General features: G+C 32.3%; 1 protein-coding gene and 1 pseudogene across 1 annotated transcript in view; one reads left to right on the forward strand and one right to left on the reverse strand.

Annotated features, from left to right (window-relative positions):
- LOC125821071 (tetraspanin-6) overlaps window positions 1-17,428 on the reverse strand; it is a 1,176,838-nt gene that overhangs the window by 423,791 nt on the left and 735,619 nt on the right. The window lies entirely within an intron of this gene.
- Window positions 337-15,756, forward strand: LOC125821050 (uncharacterized; annotated as a pseudogene).

Consider the following 17,428-nt stretch of genomic DNA (forward strand, 5'->3'; position numbering starts at 1 on the left):
CTTGAAAATCTTCTTGATAAAAAGTTTTCACAATTTGGTGCAAGTGCGAAACCGATAAGTCTCGCTGAAGATTTTGCAGATGAGATGGAAGCCACTTTTGATTTTAAAACTCAAATGGAAATGGAAGTTAATAAACTTCATGGGTATCCAAAGAAGAATAGTGGTAATACTGCTTATGCTAGAAAACCTAGCATGCAAACTTATTACTATTCCAGACCTACTCCTCAAGATGTTTTAATAGAGGAAAGAAATTGGAATCAAACTAACACTTCTTATAGTGGAAGTGAGATTTATGAATGAAATCTCGATGGGCTAACTGATAGGCAGTTGACGATTATGGTTCATAGGATGCTTATGTATGCTACTATTTGCAAAAGTGTCAATAACACTGACAGGACCATATGCAAGATGATTATTGCAGGATTTACCAGTCAACTAAGAGGATGGTGGGATAATTATATGCCCTCTGATGCCAGAGCAACAGTAATTAATGCTAAGGCAGCAAATGAAGGTCATGACAATTTAGGTTTTGCCCTTGTTCAAAATAGAGAAGACGCTGTGTATACACTTATTTTGACTATTCTTGAACATTTTAGTGGTAGATTTACCAATCAATATGAAACCATTAGATCTCTTCTAAATGGTCTTAGATGTAGACATTTATGTGAGTTTAGATGGTATAAAGACGCTTATTTAAGTCGGGTAATGGAACTTTCCGAAAATGGTCTTAGATGTAGACATTTAGGTGAGTTTAGATGATATAAAGACACTTATTTAAGTCAGGTAATGGAACTTCCCGAAAATTGTTTAGAATTCTGGAAAGCCAAATTTATTGGTGGCTTACCTTCTTTATTTGCAGAAAGAGTAAAAAAGACTCTTAGAAATTCACAAGGAATTATTCCCTATAGTGATTTCACTTATGGAAAGCTTATTAGGGCTTGTACGCAAAAAGGCATAAATTTGTGCAATGAGTTAAAACTCTCAAGACAGCTTAAGATGGATAAGCTTAGAGAAAAGTCTCAATTAGGAGATTTTTGTACTCAATTCGGTTTACCGGATGCTCCAAAAAGCACCCACCGAGAAACTTCTAAATCAGAATATCATAGATCTCATCATAAGAAAAGAAGATCTAGAAGAAGGAGTAGAGAAGAAAGAGATGAGCGTAGGACTCATCGTAAATCTCATAGATTTACCAGGAATAGGTCCAAGCGAAATCTTGATAAGATTAAGTGTTATAAATGTGGAAAATTTGGGCATATAGCTCCAAATTGTAAGCTAGAAAAGCTTAAGACTCTAGAACTTGATGATGATATTCAAGAGAAGATTTATAGTTTTCTGTATACTTCGGGTTCCGAATCAGATTATGATGATTCTGAAGCAAGTTATGCAACGGAGGATGAGCAACCTGAGTCATCTAGTAAGGTTCAACAAGATTCGCATGATGCTTGCAAATGTCATGGTGATACTTGTCACTGCGAACATGATGAATTTTACAAGTTGCAATCTCAGTTTGAAGACATGAATATGTTCACTATCACTGCAGACAATGTGATAGAACTTCTAAAAGAAGTTACCAATAATACTCTTCGTGAAAAGATCATTCAATTGACTGCTAGTAAAACTAGCTCTTCAACTAGTATTCCTAGTGATAAAAAGGTTAAAGATGATTTTAATTATTCTGCTCCTTACTCCTTGTCTGAAGTTCATAATAGACTCTCTTCTAAACAAACCATGGTTATTCGTGATACCTCTTTTGATGATTTAAAAGGAGAAATTGAACATTTGAAGGAAGAAATTAAATTTCTTAAACAAAATCATATTATTTATGATCACCGTCTTACTCAGATTGAGTCTGCTAATAGCAAAGGAAAAAATAAGGTTGATGATGAATCTACTGCTGAAGAAAATATTCTTGCCAACACTTTGAATATTGATCCGAAACAAAATATGTTTTTAGGAATGATGCAAATTGTTTCAGCTCATAAATGGTATGTTAAATGTACTGTATTAATTGATAATACTTTTTCTATAACCAACATTGCTATGATTGATAGTGGCGCTGATGTGAGTTGCATTCAAGAAGGTCTTGTACCTACTAAATATTTTGAAAAAACAACTCATATGGTTAAATCTGCATCTGGTCATGCTTTAGATATAAAGTATAAATTATCTAATACTCGTATTTGCCAGAATAAAGTTTGTATTCCTCACTTCTTTTTCTTAGTAAAAAATCAGTTATACCCTCCTATTATTCTAGGAACTCCTTTTATAAATGCAATTTATCCTTTTACTAATATAAATGCTAAAGGATTTTCTGCTACTTATAAAAATCAAGATATTAGTTATACTTTTATCACCGAGCCTATTTCTAGAGATATTAATGCTCTAATTGAAATGAAACAAAAGCATGTTGATTATTTACAACTTGAGATATTTAGTATGAATATATTCGATACTTTAAAATCTGCTAAAATACAGGAAAAAATTAAACTCATTTCTGAAAAAATGGCCATTGATATTTGTGCTGATCATCCTAGTGCCTTTTGGAATCGGAAAAAACATATTGTAACCCTTCCATATGAAGATGATTTCTCTGAGGAAAATATCCCTACCAAATCTCGTCCTTGTCAGATGAATACCGAATTGGTTGAATTCTGCAAAAAGGAAATTGATAATTTACTACAAAAGGGATTGATAAAGCCTTCCAAATCACCATGATCGTGTACTGCTTTTTATGTTAATAACGCAGTAGAAAAAGAACGAGGTGTTCCCAGGTTAGTTATAAATTATAAACCTTTAAATAAATTTTTAAAATGGATTAGATATCCTATTCCTAATAAAAGAGATTTATTAACCAGATTATATGATGCTAATATCTTTTCAAAATTTGATTTAAAATCTGGATATTGGCAAATCCAAATATTTAGAGACCATTCATATAGAACGACATTTAATGTTCCGTTTGGACAATACGAATGGAATGTAATGCCTTTTGGGTTAAAAAATGCTCCCTCAGAATTTCAAAAGATAATGAATGATATTTTCAATCCCTATTTGGATTTCATCATAGTTTATATTGATGATATTTTGGTATACTCAAAGACTCTTGAAATGCATATTAAGCATTTAGACATTTTTAAGAAAATAGTTATTCAAAATGGTTTGGTCATATCTAAACCTAAAATGAGTCTTTTTCAAACAGAAGTTAGATTTTTGGGGCATTTGATTTGTCAAGGAAAAATGACTCTTATTCAGCGATCTATTGAATTTGCATCGAAATTCCCTGATATTATTACAGACAAGACGCAATTGCAGCGGTTTCTGGGAAGTTTAAACTACATTTCCCCATTCTACAAGAATTTATCTCGAGATTTAGCTCCGTTATATGACAGGCTAAAAAAGGATCATAAAAAGCCTTGAACCAATAGTCTCACAGATCTTGTAAAGACTATTAAAGAAAGAGTTAAATCTTTACCTTGTTTAACCCTTGCTAATCCTGCTTGGCCAAAGATTGTAGAGACGGATGCGTCTAATATTGGGTATGGAGGTATATTAAAACAAATTAATCCGCATGATAGAAATGAATATCTTATTCGATTTCATTCAGGAAAATAGAGCGATGCTCAGAAAAAATATGCGACGGTAGCCCATGAAATGTTAACTACGTTAAGTGCGTTTTAAAATTTCAAGATTATTTTTATAATAAAAATTTTTTGATAAAAATTGATGCTCAGTCAGTCAAGTATATGTTTGATAAAGATTTTAAACATGATGCGTCTAAGTTAATTTTTGCTAGGTGGCAGGCACAATTAGCCCCTTTTGATTTCGAAATTCAGTATTAAAAGGGAAGTGATAACTCCCTCCCAGACTTCTTATCAAGGGAATATCTTTCTTCTGATGGGTTTTCTTGACTTCTTTCCTGATAAAGATTTTGTTATGATTTTGAAGGCAGTTCCTCTTATTAGAGATTTAAAGGAACTTATATTATGGAAAATTATAGACGGAATGGTGATTGATATTGTCAATAATTACATGATTGAACAAGAGCTTTATGAAAGATTTTATTGTGATGAAGTTTATAACCTCTTGAATGATTAAAAATATAACTTCTTGAATGATTAAAACTAAATGCTATGTTTACAGGATGGATCCTCCTTGGATAACCAAGGCTAGAGGAAAAGGCAGTTATACTCGCGGAAGGGGAAGATCATCCCCAAGTTCATCAAGATCATCATACGGATCTTCATTATCTAGTACTCCAATTATACAAAAGGGAGGAATGAGTTTATATAACTTAAACTCTAGAGCACAAGAAAGAGCTTCATCATCAATACATCTGGATGATATTCCAGAAAGTGATCCATTATATGCTAAACTACAGGAGTTTATAACTCAAAAGCAGGGTGATTCTTTTGCTGCAATTGCCAAAGAAGAAGTTGATGATATCAAAACATATGAAAAGGTAGAAAAAAGATAAATGATATTTCTCTTAGAAAACTCTGACATACAGAGAAGAGAAGAACCTTGAAAGATATTGCAGAGGTATTTAGTTAATGGGCTTTATTTCCCGGGTGAGTCATACAAAACTCAGAAATATTATGAGACTCTGCTAATAAGCACAGGTGTTGAATTTCAACATTTTTCAGGATATAATACAAGTGAGAATGTTTATAACTTCTCTAAAATGATTATAAAACACATCATTCATATTGAAGATTGGGGTATTTCCTCAATGACTGAAAGACAATTCAGTCTAAACAAAGTCATCTATTGGGATTATATTCAGGCATTTAATAAAGTTCTCTGTTATAACAATGAGAGACATAAACATACTTGGTTTATAAAAGTATGTGCCAAGATATTTGCGAATCCTATACCAAATTGGTTTTTAAACTGGTGGTCATACCACGGGCCAACAATAAAAATATTGCCCGAACCATTTCACAAGTTATACAAAGAATGGGTCAAGGTTTCCCCAGATCTCAACAAATTATATCATCAAGAACATATTTGTTATTTTCAACAAATTGAACATATATACTTTTTTATAGAATTCTCTGTTCCATAGATTCATAAATGGGTTCCGGAAGTAGATTTTACTGAGGAACAAATCTCTTGTCTATACAGAACTTATTATAATAATTTTTGGGACAAGTTGATGAAGAAAGATCCTCAAACAAAGTCCATATACGGACAAGAACTGCTGGATCTAATTACGAAAATAGCACACTTTACTATTCCTCCGACCAAAGTCCGGTAAGGTTACAATACTTGAAAATATTTTACAAGTGGGGAGAGAGAAAGAAAGAAAGAAAGAAGGAGAGAGGGTTTCTAAAACCTGCTCTTCTTTAAAGAAAAACAAACATATTTATAGAAAAAAGAAAGCATCTATGTACAGGATACTGGGCCCCTATCTGGGTCCTGGTAACAGTGTATTTACTGTTGGTGAACAGTGTTGCTACAGTAGTGCAGTCCCGCTACCGACGCCCCTAAGCTTTACACTTTGTCTTTTAATTTTGCCAAAAAATCTTCGGCTTTCTTCAGTGCATCCACTGGACTTTCTTCTTCATATTGTTGGGCTTCGTGCATATCTTCACTTGTTTCACTACGCATTGAAGAATCTGATTTTGCGTAATGACTTATATTTAGAAGAATCTTCTTCTTGACTTCTTCTAGAATCTACGGTGGCCTATGGTCCAGTTTATTTTAATACTCAGCCCAATTTGCAGTTATCTTTGACTGATTCTAATATATTAGATGCTTTAACCTTAAATGTTAAAACACATGGTTATAACTATGCACCTGGATCTGAATTAATTTGCTTGTCGTATTGAATCTATTATAAATTACTTGCTACTTTGAATCCTAGATGTAAGTTATATGATACATCTGATCAAACTATTTTAGTAGAAACTAATTTCGCCAGATCTAAGGTCACTACTAGAAGACCTATAAAATGGGAAGAAATTAATTTTTCTACCACTTGAATTATTATTATTATAATAATTATAATAATAATAATAATAATAATTATAATAATAATTATTATAATTATAATAATGATAATAATAATTATAATAATTAATTATTATTATTATTATAATTATAATTATAATAATAATAATTATAATAATAATTATAATTATAATAATAATTATAATAATAATAATAATAATTATTATTATTATTATTATTAGAGGGTAGTTTTGTCATTAGTTAATCTAATGCATGCATTAAAACCATTGCATTGCTAATACCTAGAAATCCATGGTATTAGCAATACACACTTTAATACACAATAGAGTGTATAACTAATGCAAGCATTAATTATACATAGGTTGGAAAAGAGTACCAAATAAGGTACTAGTAATACACAGTGCTAATGCATGTGTTATTTATCCTAATACACTCTACCAAACGACCCCTCAATGTTACCATCTTCAAAAGTTGTGCACTCATCCAAAAGCTGCGCACTCATACAGAAAAGCTGTGCATATAAAGACGGAGAAATAAAAAGAGCAATTTTCACATATAGCAAATAAAAAAAATTATATTTGTATGCTATAATAAAATTTGCATAATTGCGCTACATAGCAAACATATATATGTATAATTCGCTATACATATACAATTGAAAGCTATCTATTTCGATATACATATATACAAAAAGAAGCAATTGTATAATTCGTTGATTCCTCTTCAGATTTGTATAATTTCGCTGACATGCCATTTGTATAAATTGTTGTTAGCCTCTCGTTTGTATAAATCGTTGACAAAAATATTTGTATATAAAAAATCGCTCTCTTTCGCTTTATACAAACATAAATTATACATTATACAAACATAAAACTGAGCAATGATATATTTTTATTGTATAATTACAAGTGTATAGGACGAATATATATATATTTGCATATGTATATACAATTTTCTCACGCTTTATACAAACAAAAACACAATTTATACAATTCTGTTGTATAAAACGAGAAAGAGAGAAAGACAAAAAAGAATTGGGCAGAGAAATATTTTTATTGTATAATTATAAATGTATATGACGAATATATATGTCTTTACATGTGTATATACAATTTTCTCTCGCTTTATACAAACAGAAACACAATTTATACAATTCTGTTGTATAAAGCGAGAGAGGCAAGCACAGAGGGAGTGAGCGAGAAAGGAGAGTGGCAAGCGAGAGTTTGAGCGAGAGAGGTGCTGACAAACAGTTTACTACAAGACACAATTAAATCAAAGTGTAATTATACCATTTAATTTGAATTAATAGTTTGCCATTATATACAATTTTCCCAATAAAAAATCCAAACCAATAAATATAGATTTTACCATCTTCAAAAAAAAAAAAAAACGCATTACTTTTAAATGTGTTCATTGTTCAATCACATGAGATTTACACCAATATCTAACATCATAGTATATTTACCAAACACAAAATCTATACTTTTTAATTCGATAATTTTAATTTTGTCAAAAGTGACTCATCAATTTAGTTGCTTGCAACAAATACAACTTGATAATCTAAGTTGGCAGAGCCCCTTTGTTGGATGGAGGACATGCAGTCCCTAAATTTAAACTTTGTTCAGCCAGTTCAAATGTTACCGTTACAATATTATATTTTTTAAAATAAAAAATAAAATAAAAATTTCTCTAAATACAGCTACTTCAGCCTTTGATGAATTTGGTTAAAAGAAACCAATAGTAAGCTAATAGTATGTATGTATATATATCCAAATATCCAAGCCAATTTTGATTAATAAATAAACATAAAATTTATTGGTTTTAGAAAATGCATAAAAGATGAATTCCAGAATAATAAAATTTCATTCTCTTACACCTTTTTGGTTCATCATCCATATACTACATAATCATTTCTTTACAAACCCCTCTTTTATTTTTATAGTAGCAACTAAATCAATTAAAATTTCATTTGCTTAAAAAACAACTGGAAAATTAGGCAACCCCTTTAAAAAGACATTTTAAAGAAGATTAGCTCTTTTTTCCTATCAAAATAATGATAAAATCCTAAGAGATAGCAGTGTCAATTTCTTCTTTGGTGCTGAGGGGAGGAAGAATACACACATACAAATTATAGAGAAAATGATAGATGCATCTTTCCTAAAAAGAAAGTAAGATTGATGTGCAATGGCTACAAGACATATACGTGTCATCACATCATGAGGCGTTAGGTGCTACTTTCTACGTCCTAAGTACAGATGTAATTGCATTGATAGTAAGCCTCTGTTTCAATAAAGAATAGTCAGATGCATGTTGGAGAAAGCTAAGAAACCAAGTTAGAAACAAAGACATGAGCGAGAAATAATCCTTGCGAAGTAACTAATATTTGTTGTATGGCTTAACATGTTCAGCTACTTTTTCATAAGAGCATGGAACAATGACCACAGACATGTGTTGTTATTGCATTCCAATTGCTACAAACTTAATTGTGCACCAGAACATCCCAACTAAATGAGTATAAGTGTTGGTCTACTATGTGAAGCCAAAAATAGGTCACAGAATATATACTACTCGTATTCATTTTATATAGATCACTATTTTTAACTTCAAATTTGCAATGCAGACATGCGGGGAAAGGGTGAACTAAAGATGATGATTTTAAATTCCGATGATGATAAACACAAGTCACTAAGATGAAAGCCTCTGTAAAGGGTGAGCACATGTGATTTAAAATTGCACTATATACATCCCTTATGCAACAGTTAATACCCAAAAAGTACTCCGCAAGAAAAATAATTGATAAATTGTAGATTGAAGATTATCAAGAAATATATGCTTAAGACACTTCTGAGGTTCAATACCATGCCATATTGGAAGTGATGAAAGAACCTCAAAGTTTATATAGGAAGCAAGCTAGTGAACTCTATGTCAAGAACAACTGTCAACCACAATAATTTTGAAATAGCTCTTTTGCCACAAAAGGTTCATATCATAAGTTACTTGAATTTGAAGACACACTGCCGCAGGGCAAAAATCTCATCCTGTGCTATTGACACGTCTTTCTGATTCAAGCAAGTGTCAATGATCATGTTAAATTACTTTCTCTAGGAATTTTCAGAAACATTATTTGAGGACTTTAGAGAAGAAGGATATCAAGCATATGCCTTGACATTTGAACTGAATAAAGTAGCTTTTGGAGCGAATTGTATCATCACCACATTCAAGGGCGGCAGAGCTGTCACGGCCGCACCTAAGAGTTTTCTTAAATTGTCCTGAGTCGATCTATGATGTATATTGTAATGATATTTATTAGCTTCAGAATATGAGACTTTAAGCTACATGCCAAATCATTTACTAAATTTTTTCACTTAGGAGATAGATACTTTGGGAAATCTTGCGTGGAAGTAGACACTTCAGATTTGCCATGTGGTGAAATGAAAGAAGTACAGAGAAATGTCAAATATGAAAGTTTATAGTTGTGAAAGCAAAACGTAAACATAATAGTGCAAACAAGAAGAGGGAGAAAAAGAGAGGGAGTGAGTACCTGAGGACCTTGTTCACACCTTTCGTGAAGGGATCGCCAACTACAGGTCTCATTACACGTGCCTTTGCCTTCCCTATAGGTTCATCATATACTCGTTCATATACGTAGATATAGGAATCAGCACAACAACATTTTTCGTACAAGTACAGAGAACTCCAATCATAATAAAGGCATACCTTTGCTTATAGTCAAGTGATGTAATTTGAAGACAACAGTTCAGTAAATTGCGTATAGTGGTAAGTTTTTTCCCTTTCCCATTGCAGGGACTAACCTGCAGTATATTCATCAATTTTATTATCATACCTTCGTGAATTCTAGTGGAACAAGCAATTCTATTTGCCACCTCATTTTCATTGTCATAGAAGTATAGTTGTAAGTTTTTTCCCTTTCCCGTTGCAGGGTATAAATCATCAATGAAATGGTACATCTTTCCTTGAACTTTAAAGGTATAAATACCATGATATCTCTTAGCCAAGTCTTTGTCATATTTTACCCCAAGTGAAGTAAAAACGAACATATTATTGTATGTCCTAACATATGTTCGAAAATGTTCAGACTCTTCGGAAGAATTTTAAAATAAAGTTCTTAGTTTTGTAGGCATTTTATGTGATGTAAGCTTAATCGAGCCATTATCGCAAGAAAATCCAGGCGTTTCATACTGAAATCTTTTTGCATTGCAAAATTTACAATTTGGGACAACTTTGAGAGGTATATACTCAGATTGAGATTCATTAACATTTATCTGACAACCTCTGCTGGACCTATTTCCTAAATATCACAGAATTGGTTAGAGCTGAAAGGAAAATAGTGAATACTATTCTATGTGAGGAAACTAGCGAATAGTATTCTATGTTAAAATTAAGACAAACCTCTATTTGATATATTGATCGTGGTAACAGTACATGGATCAGGAGATGTAGCTGATGTGGATCCTAATATAGAAGTAGTTATGAATTAGAGAAGCAAATACCTTATGGCTGCCGAAAGCTAACAAAAATAATATGATTGTTATACTCGCCTGTTTCAAAGACACGGGAAGGATGAACAAACTTTTCCCTTTTGGAGAAGTGGCAGCTGAAATATGAACTTCAGATGTAACAACTAATTTATAAAGATGAAGTGCGTCAAAGCAGATCATGCATGCATATAATTTACATATGCATACAGAGGCATACATGTATGTAAAAAGCATAAGTTTAACCTACTAACCTTTTGTTGACGTAACATAAGGCTCTCTTATCATGACAGGAACTTGTAGAAGACGTCTTCTTGACTCGAGGTCTCTTGTGCGCCTTTGTAATAGTAATGCCTCTTTTGAGCTAGCAACATTTCTTTATATTTTTTGCGCCGATTGAATCTCATTTCAGCGGTTGTATTAGAGAAAGATGGGCATTTGTTCTTTTGCTCTGAACGTGTCATTTGCATACAGACAGCCAAGAAATTGCACACGCATATAAGACATGTATGCATAAATGAAAATGTTTGACTGAAAGCTAGTGTAATCTGGTTATTTTGTGGTGCTGCGTATTGCCGTGCTTTAATGGAAATATCTTTTGTCTGTTGTGTTATGCCTATCTGATGTTAGCTAGTACTAATTCTCTAAGATGAAGTTTTTCGGGTTACAACATGCTCATTTGTTGATTTAGCTTACAAAAGTGCGACGTAATGCTTTACCTCGGTTGACGTAGTGAAGAGGTTGAATTTAGTGACTATTTATTCCCAAAAGAAGCCAAAAAAAAAGGCATCAACAAATTTCAACCAACATCCTTTTTTTGGCATGTGAATTCAGCTAAAAGTAAAAGCACGAATTTGACCAAAATCTCAAATTTCCATTTGTCATATGAATCCATATAACAGTAAAAGCATTAATTTTATCAAAATCTTACATACCCATTTGAAGAATTGGCCAAATTTTGGGTGGAAATAACCCATAACAGTAAAAACATTAATTTTATCAAAATCCTACATACCCATTTGAAGAATTGGCCGAATTTTGGGTGGAAATAACCCAAAAAGCATTTAAAAAAGAAGAAGAGGAGAGGGTGTCAAACTAAGCAAATCTGTATGTACTTTTATCAAATACTTACCTAATAAAGTAGAAACAACCTCTGCAATCGAAGAAGAACAGAGAAAGTGCACAAGAACTTTGAGACAACTATGAAATCTTGCAAGCAACTGAGGTAGAGGAAGATGGAAGCTGTGGTTTTCTGTTGGAAACAACGGAGCTGCAGTTTTCTTTGGGATAAAATTTGAGGAAGCGTGTTAAAGCCAGAAAGAAACTAAAGAGTGAAATGACAATAATACCCTAATGAGCAAGCACACATGTTGACGGAGTGGTGCTTGCTCAGCTCCAACTCCTAAATAAAAAAGGAAAATAAGAGTTTGAGAAGTTTTAGTAGACAAAAAAGGAAAAATTGGAGAGTTCATATGATATAAGCAAATTAAAAGAATAAAAAATTAAAATGACAAAGGAAAGGAATTACCATAAAGTGACATGAAATGCTTTCAACTTTCTACGCGTATGAGTTTAGACGAGGTTCCTTTTCCTTGTATTTGAAATTTATTGACTTGATTAGTTTAATTTTGATGACATATTTGAACAAGTTTAAGCTTTCATTTTGAGAAGAAACTACTAATATAGAAATATTTAATAAATTCGGCAATACCGCAACTCTCCTCCCACCTCTAAGATCAATTTTTTACCAAAAAAGAGAGGAATAGTTGAATACTCAAATAATGAAAAATCGATTTTTGTAGAGAGAAGTTGTTGAACAACAAAACAAGCCAAAATTATGTTCGACCCAAAATCGCACATGCAATCACATGACATGCAACACCAAAACAAATCTTAATAATCAATAGGAACACATACATACATACATACGTGCTAAACCGCAAAAAGGAGGAACTATGAATTCCTAAATCGGGGGAGGAGAGAACATCAACTACATAAAGAGAAGTCAAATCGAAAAGCAAAGCAGTTATGGAAGCGACGACAAAGAAAGAACACCGAAATTAGCGAGATTAAGCTGAAAGAAAAGGTTTTCCATGGCTATTTCTAATAATCAGTTATCTGGATATGTCCCAGAGTACCATTGTTGGGGAAAATGCATAAAGTAAAAGTTCAGTGCATGTATGTTCATAATCAATTTAAGCTCAGCACAAATATTTGAAACAAAATTTCATAAAAAGAAAAGCACAAATTACCACAGATGAAATCCATAGGAGAGGCAATATTGAACAGAAAAGGGAAAAGAGCACTCACAAAGTATATACATCAGATGGGTCACCTGAAGTAGAAAGCTCGAACAAAATTTTCAGCAAAGTCGACCAGAAAAGAGTGATTTTGGAAATCTAAATCTGAAGAAGAAAATTAGAAATTTTGATAGAACTGTGACATCTCCAAATTCAGATAAGGATAGTACAAAGAAATATGTCAGAGCACCGCTTGAAGAACAAGAGCAAGAAAAAGAAAAATATATCCTCCAACAATGAAGCAAACATGATGACCAAGAGCTGGCTGTTGTAGAGTCTTGAGACAATTAAATGAAAGGGTCAATTAAGTCTTCATTTTTGTGACACTTTATCAAGAAATGGTCAAATTCACTTTAAAATATAATTAAGTAACTTTGAGATCAAATTAATATTTTTAAAACTTTCTAATCTTTTATAAAATACAAAAAAAACACTTCATTTTTCAATTTTTATAATTCTATCCAAACCATTTTTTTTAAAAAAAAAGTAAAAGAAAATAGAATTTCTCTTCTTCTTCTCCCAACGTTCTCTCTTCTCTTCTTCTTCTTCCTTAGAAAATTCAAAAATCCGACTATCAAAACAATTATTCTCCCCCATTATCTTATCTTCCTCCTCATCTCCGGCCGTGACTCTCTCCTCTTTGTGAAACTAAAGATTGTGTTCGACTTAAAATAGATAAGTCATTTTTAAAAAAGATTTTACAGTTTTCGAACAATACTAAGTTTTTTTCTTGGGTTAATAACAATAAATCGTTCTATAGATGTGAAAATTGAATAATGGTGTAATGGTACCTATTATTTATTGTTTTTGAAAGAAAATCAACTACCCAAAAAGCCCTAATTTTGAGGAAATGTATATGTATTGTTAACATTCAGTGAAAATTCATTCTTTGTTGCTTTTGTTGTTCTTTTTGTGACCATTTTGTTCATATGATTTTAGAAATATAGTCTTGTTCAGTTGTCCAACATATATTTCATTTGTTGAAAGATGTGTCGTATGTTGCTACATTTTAGTGATATGTTGGTATATATTCCAACAGAGTTGTTATATGTTCGAACATATCACCTATGTGTTAGGGAAACAAAATGGTCATCTGTAGTAATAGAAGATTAATCTGTGGCACATGAAGATTCATTTGTGGCAACAGAAGGTACATATGTGGCAACATAATATCCATCTGTGTCAACATAAGTATAAATTGCTACCCATTATTATTTTATAATCAATTGTAAACTCTCAACCTTTTTTTATTTACCTTGTAGATGAAATGATATAAGAAGCTTCATCCATGACAACAACTTAATCTTTTATTGGTGTTGCTTTCTCTTCTAACATCAAATGCTCTTTTTGTCTATGCGAAGAATGTGAGCAGCAACATGATTATTTTATTAGTCGTTTTTAAAGAACTCACTGATATTTTTAAGGATATGACTTATAATATTTATGTCCATACATCCAATAAGATTTCACAACATTTGAAGTGTAGGAGGTTGAAAAAATCTATTTCCCAATCACTATCTACATTAGTGAAAGAAAAAAATCAATGACTACTGCTCCAGTATCACACTCAAACCCAAAAGGCAAGGAGAAGGAAAAGGAGAAGGAGAGGAGGAGGAGGAGGAGAAGGAGAAGGAGCAGGAGAAGGATGAGGTGGAGAAGGAGAAGGAGAAGGAGAAAGTGAAAGAGAGAAAAGGAGAAGGAGAAGGAGCAAGAGAAGGAGAAGGAGAAGGAGAAGGAGAAGGAGAAAGTGAAAAAGAAAGTGAAAGAAAGAGAAGAAAGTTGAAGTAGTCAGTTGTGATGTGAAGCAAAAATATGCATTTGAAGATTTTAACATTGACGGCGAGGTCTAAGTGAACTAATTTCATCCTTCTCACAATGGATAAACGAGGGTCTTTACAAGCACCATGCAAAAAAGTAAAGTCGTTCAACTATTATTAGTATTTCTTCTTGTTGTCCACTAAATAATTATTTATAAGGATTACACAATTGCAGAAGAAACAATGACGATTACTACTTAGCCAATTGCTTGAATCTTGAGTTCAAACAACTTAATTTTGTAGTTGCATTTCCAAATAACAAGGACTGGTTCTACGTAATGTCTCAACCCAATAAGTGCTGGACTGATGAGGTAAATCGATGCCCACTTTTATCTTTTGATTAAGACATGAATGCATACAAATAAATCGATACATAAATACACTTGTTGTTGCATTTGGCAGTATGTGGATGTCATTTTATACTATTTGCGGAAGAAGTCGAAGCAACAAAGTCATTCTAAATATCGATATACCACTACTAATTATTTTTTCAAAACATATATTGACAATAATGTTCCTGAATATGAGAATAAAATCGTTGGCACTATAAAAGGATTTGGTATACCTGCTGGACTGCCTTGGCACCTCACAGATGAGGTTTATGTCCCTATAAATTGCAATGGGGAGTTTCATTGGGTCTTGGCAGTCGTTGTATTGAAGGAATGACGCATAAAGGTGTATGATTCGATGTCCTCATCTAGGACTAACATAAAATTGTGCGCTGAGATTCAAAAGTTATCTACAATGTTGCCAAAGTACCTTGAATCCAGCGGATTTTTTGAGCAAAAAGACCGAACCAACTGGTCAGTTCTTGAATCTTACCAGGGCAAGAACAAATCTCACCCATTCTAAGTCATACATGTTACTGGTATTGCCCAACAAGCAAGCAATAATTTGTAAGTAGTATCACATTATTTTTTTAGTCTTACCACTATTGAAGTGATGTTAATATTAGGTTTATTATATTTTCTAATTGATGATATACTATGCAGTGATTGTGGAGTTTTTGTTGCTGCATACGCTGAGTTTTTGAGTGATGGACTACAAATACCATCTGATGGAATTACTTCTCAATCCCTTAGCTTGAGATATGCTTCACTCCTATGGAATTATGGGATTTTAAAGGCTCGGAGTGACTATGTTAGTAACAATGAAGACCCATTGTGAATTACCTTTTTGTTGATAAGTTGTATAAAATAATTGGTGAAGTGTTCATTTTTGCTGATAATATTAATATTAATGATTATTATTATTATTTTTATTTTGTTGGAACAAATGTCAATTATGATGGAAAGGAAGAAGTGTGGTGTCTGTGGCAACATATATATCCTCTGTTGTAAAAAACACCATAGAATTATCTGCATGTTCCCCAACAAAAAATGATACATGTGGCAACATATGTCACAGAAAGAAGATATGTGGTAACATATGTCACAGAAAATAAATATGTGGCAACATTATATTGTCATCAATTGTTCATTTTTGCTGATAATATTAATATTAATAATTATTAATATTATTTTTATTTTGTTGGAACAAATGTCAATTATGATGGAAAGGAAGAAATGTGGTGTCTGTGGCAACATATATAACCTCTGTTGTAAAAAGTACCACAAAATTATCTGCATGTGCCCCAACAGAAAAGGTATATGTGGCAACATATGTCACACTTTGAATTGTCAAAATTCAAAAAAATAATAATTAAAAAGGTTTAAAACAATCGTCCCTTCCTTTTTTCCTCTCTCCTCTCCTTTATAAAAGGTCGTTTCATATTCCAAATTTAATTTATTTTTACTAATTTCTGTTTTCTTTTCTCTTCTTTCCTTCCTTTCTTTCGTTCCATTATTCCTTCACAGATCAAGGTTGTTGTTGCGATATTTTCTACAACATAAGTGGTAATTTATTGCGATCCTCTTCTACAACGAGGCAGCGTTGCCCTCATCATTTCTAGTTTATCGTTGATATCTTCTCAGGTAAAATTTAATTAGGGTTTTGAGAAATACTTACTGGTATTAAATCAGGACTTTTTAGTGGTTTTATCACTTATTTGTTTGTAGGATGGTTGGATAGTTATTCCTTTTGAAATATTATCTGATTTCAAAAAGCTTAATTTGTAGTTCGTTGGTTAGGGTTTAGGGAGGGTTTTGTGGTTTGTTGGTTGGTTCATGTGTGGTATTGAATCGTATTTGTTGTTTGTGTTGTTGTGTTTGGTTGTTGTTATTTTTGTTAAGAAATATTTGATTTTTGTGGTTGCAGATACAAATATAATGGCTCTTGTTAAAAGAAAAATTGTATTAACAAAAGAAACAACTGACACAAAGATCTAGAAGAGGCCTAGGACTAAAACTTGTAGGAAGAAGAATGAAAATTCGACTATCACTCTTTTAGAAGAACTTGCATTTGAAGCAGTTTCTTCTTCTCAAGTAGAAGCAGAATTTTCTCAAAAAGAATATGAAGAAAGAGAAAAAGAAAAACTGAAGTAGATGATGATGGAGAAAGAGCAGAAGAAGTTGAGGAAGAAGAGGGAAATACAAAAGAATTTGAGGAAGATAAAGGAAAACAAAAAGAAGTTGAGGAAGATAAAGGAAAACAAAAAGAAGTTGAGGAAGATAAAGGAAAACAAAAAGAAGTTGAGGAAGAAAAAGGAAAAAATAAAGAAGTAGTTGAGGAGGAAGAAGAAAAAATAAATGAAGTTGATGAAGACAAAGGAAAACAAAAAGAAGTTGAGGAAGAAGAACAAGAAAAAATGAAGTTGAAGATGATGGGATCAAAACTATCAATGCACACACTTTTCTTGTGCATTGCAGCCTAATGCTATTGGTGATAGCATTATGAGGTC

The sequence above is a fragment of the Solanum verrucosum genome, unplaced genomic scaffold, assembly GCF_900185275.1.
Source record: "Solanum verrucosum unplaced genomic scaffold, falcon-dt-bn FXZP01000050.1, whole genome shotgun sequence".
NCBI classification, from domain to species: Eukaryota; Viridiplantae; Streptophyta; class Magnoliopsida; order Solanales; family Solanaceae; genus Solanum; species Solanum verrucosum.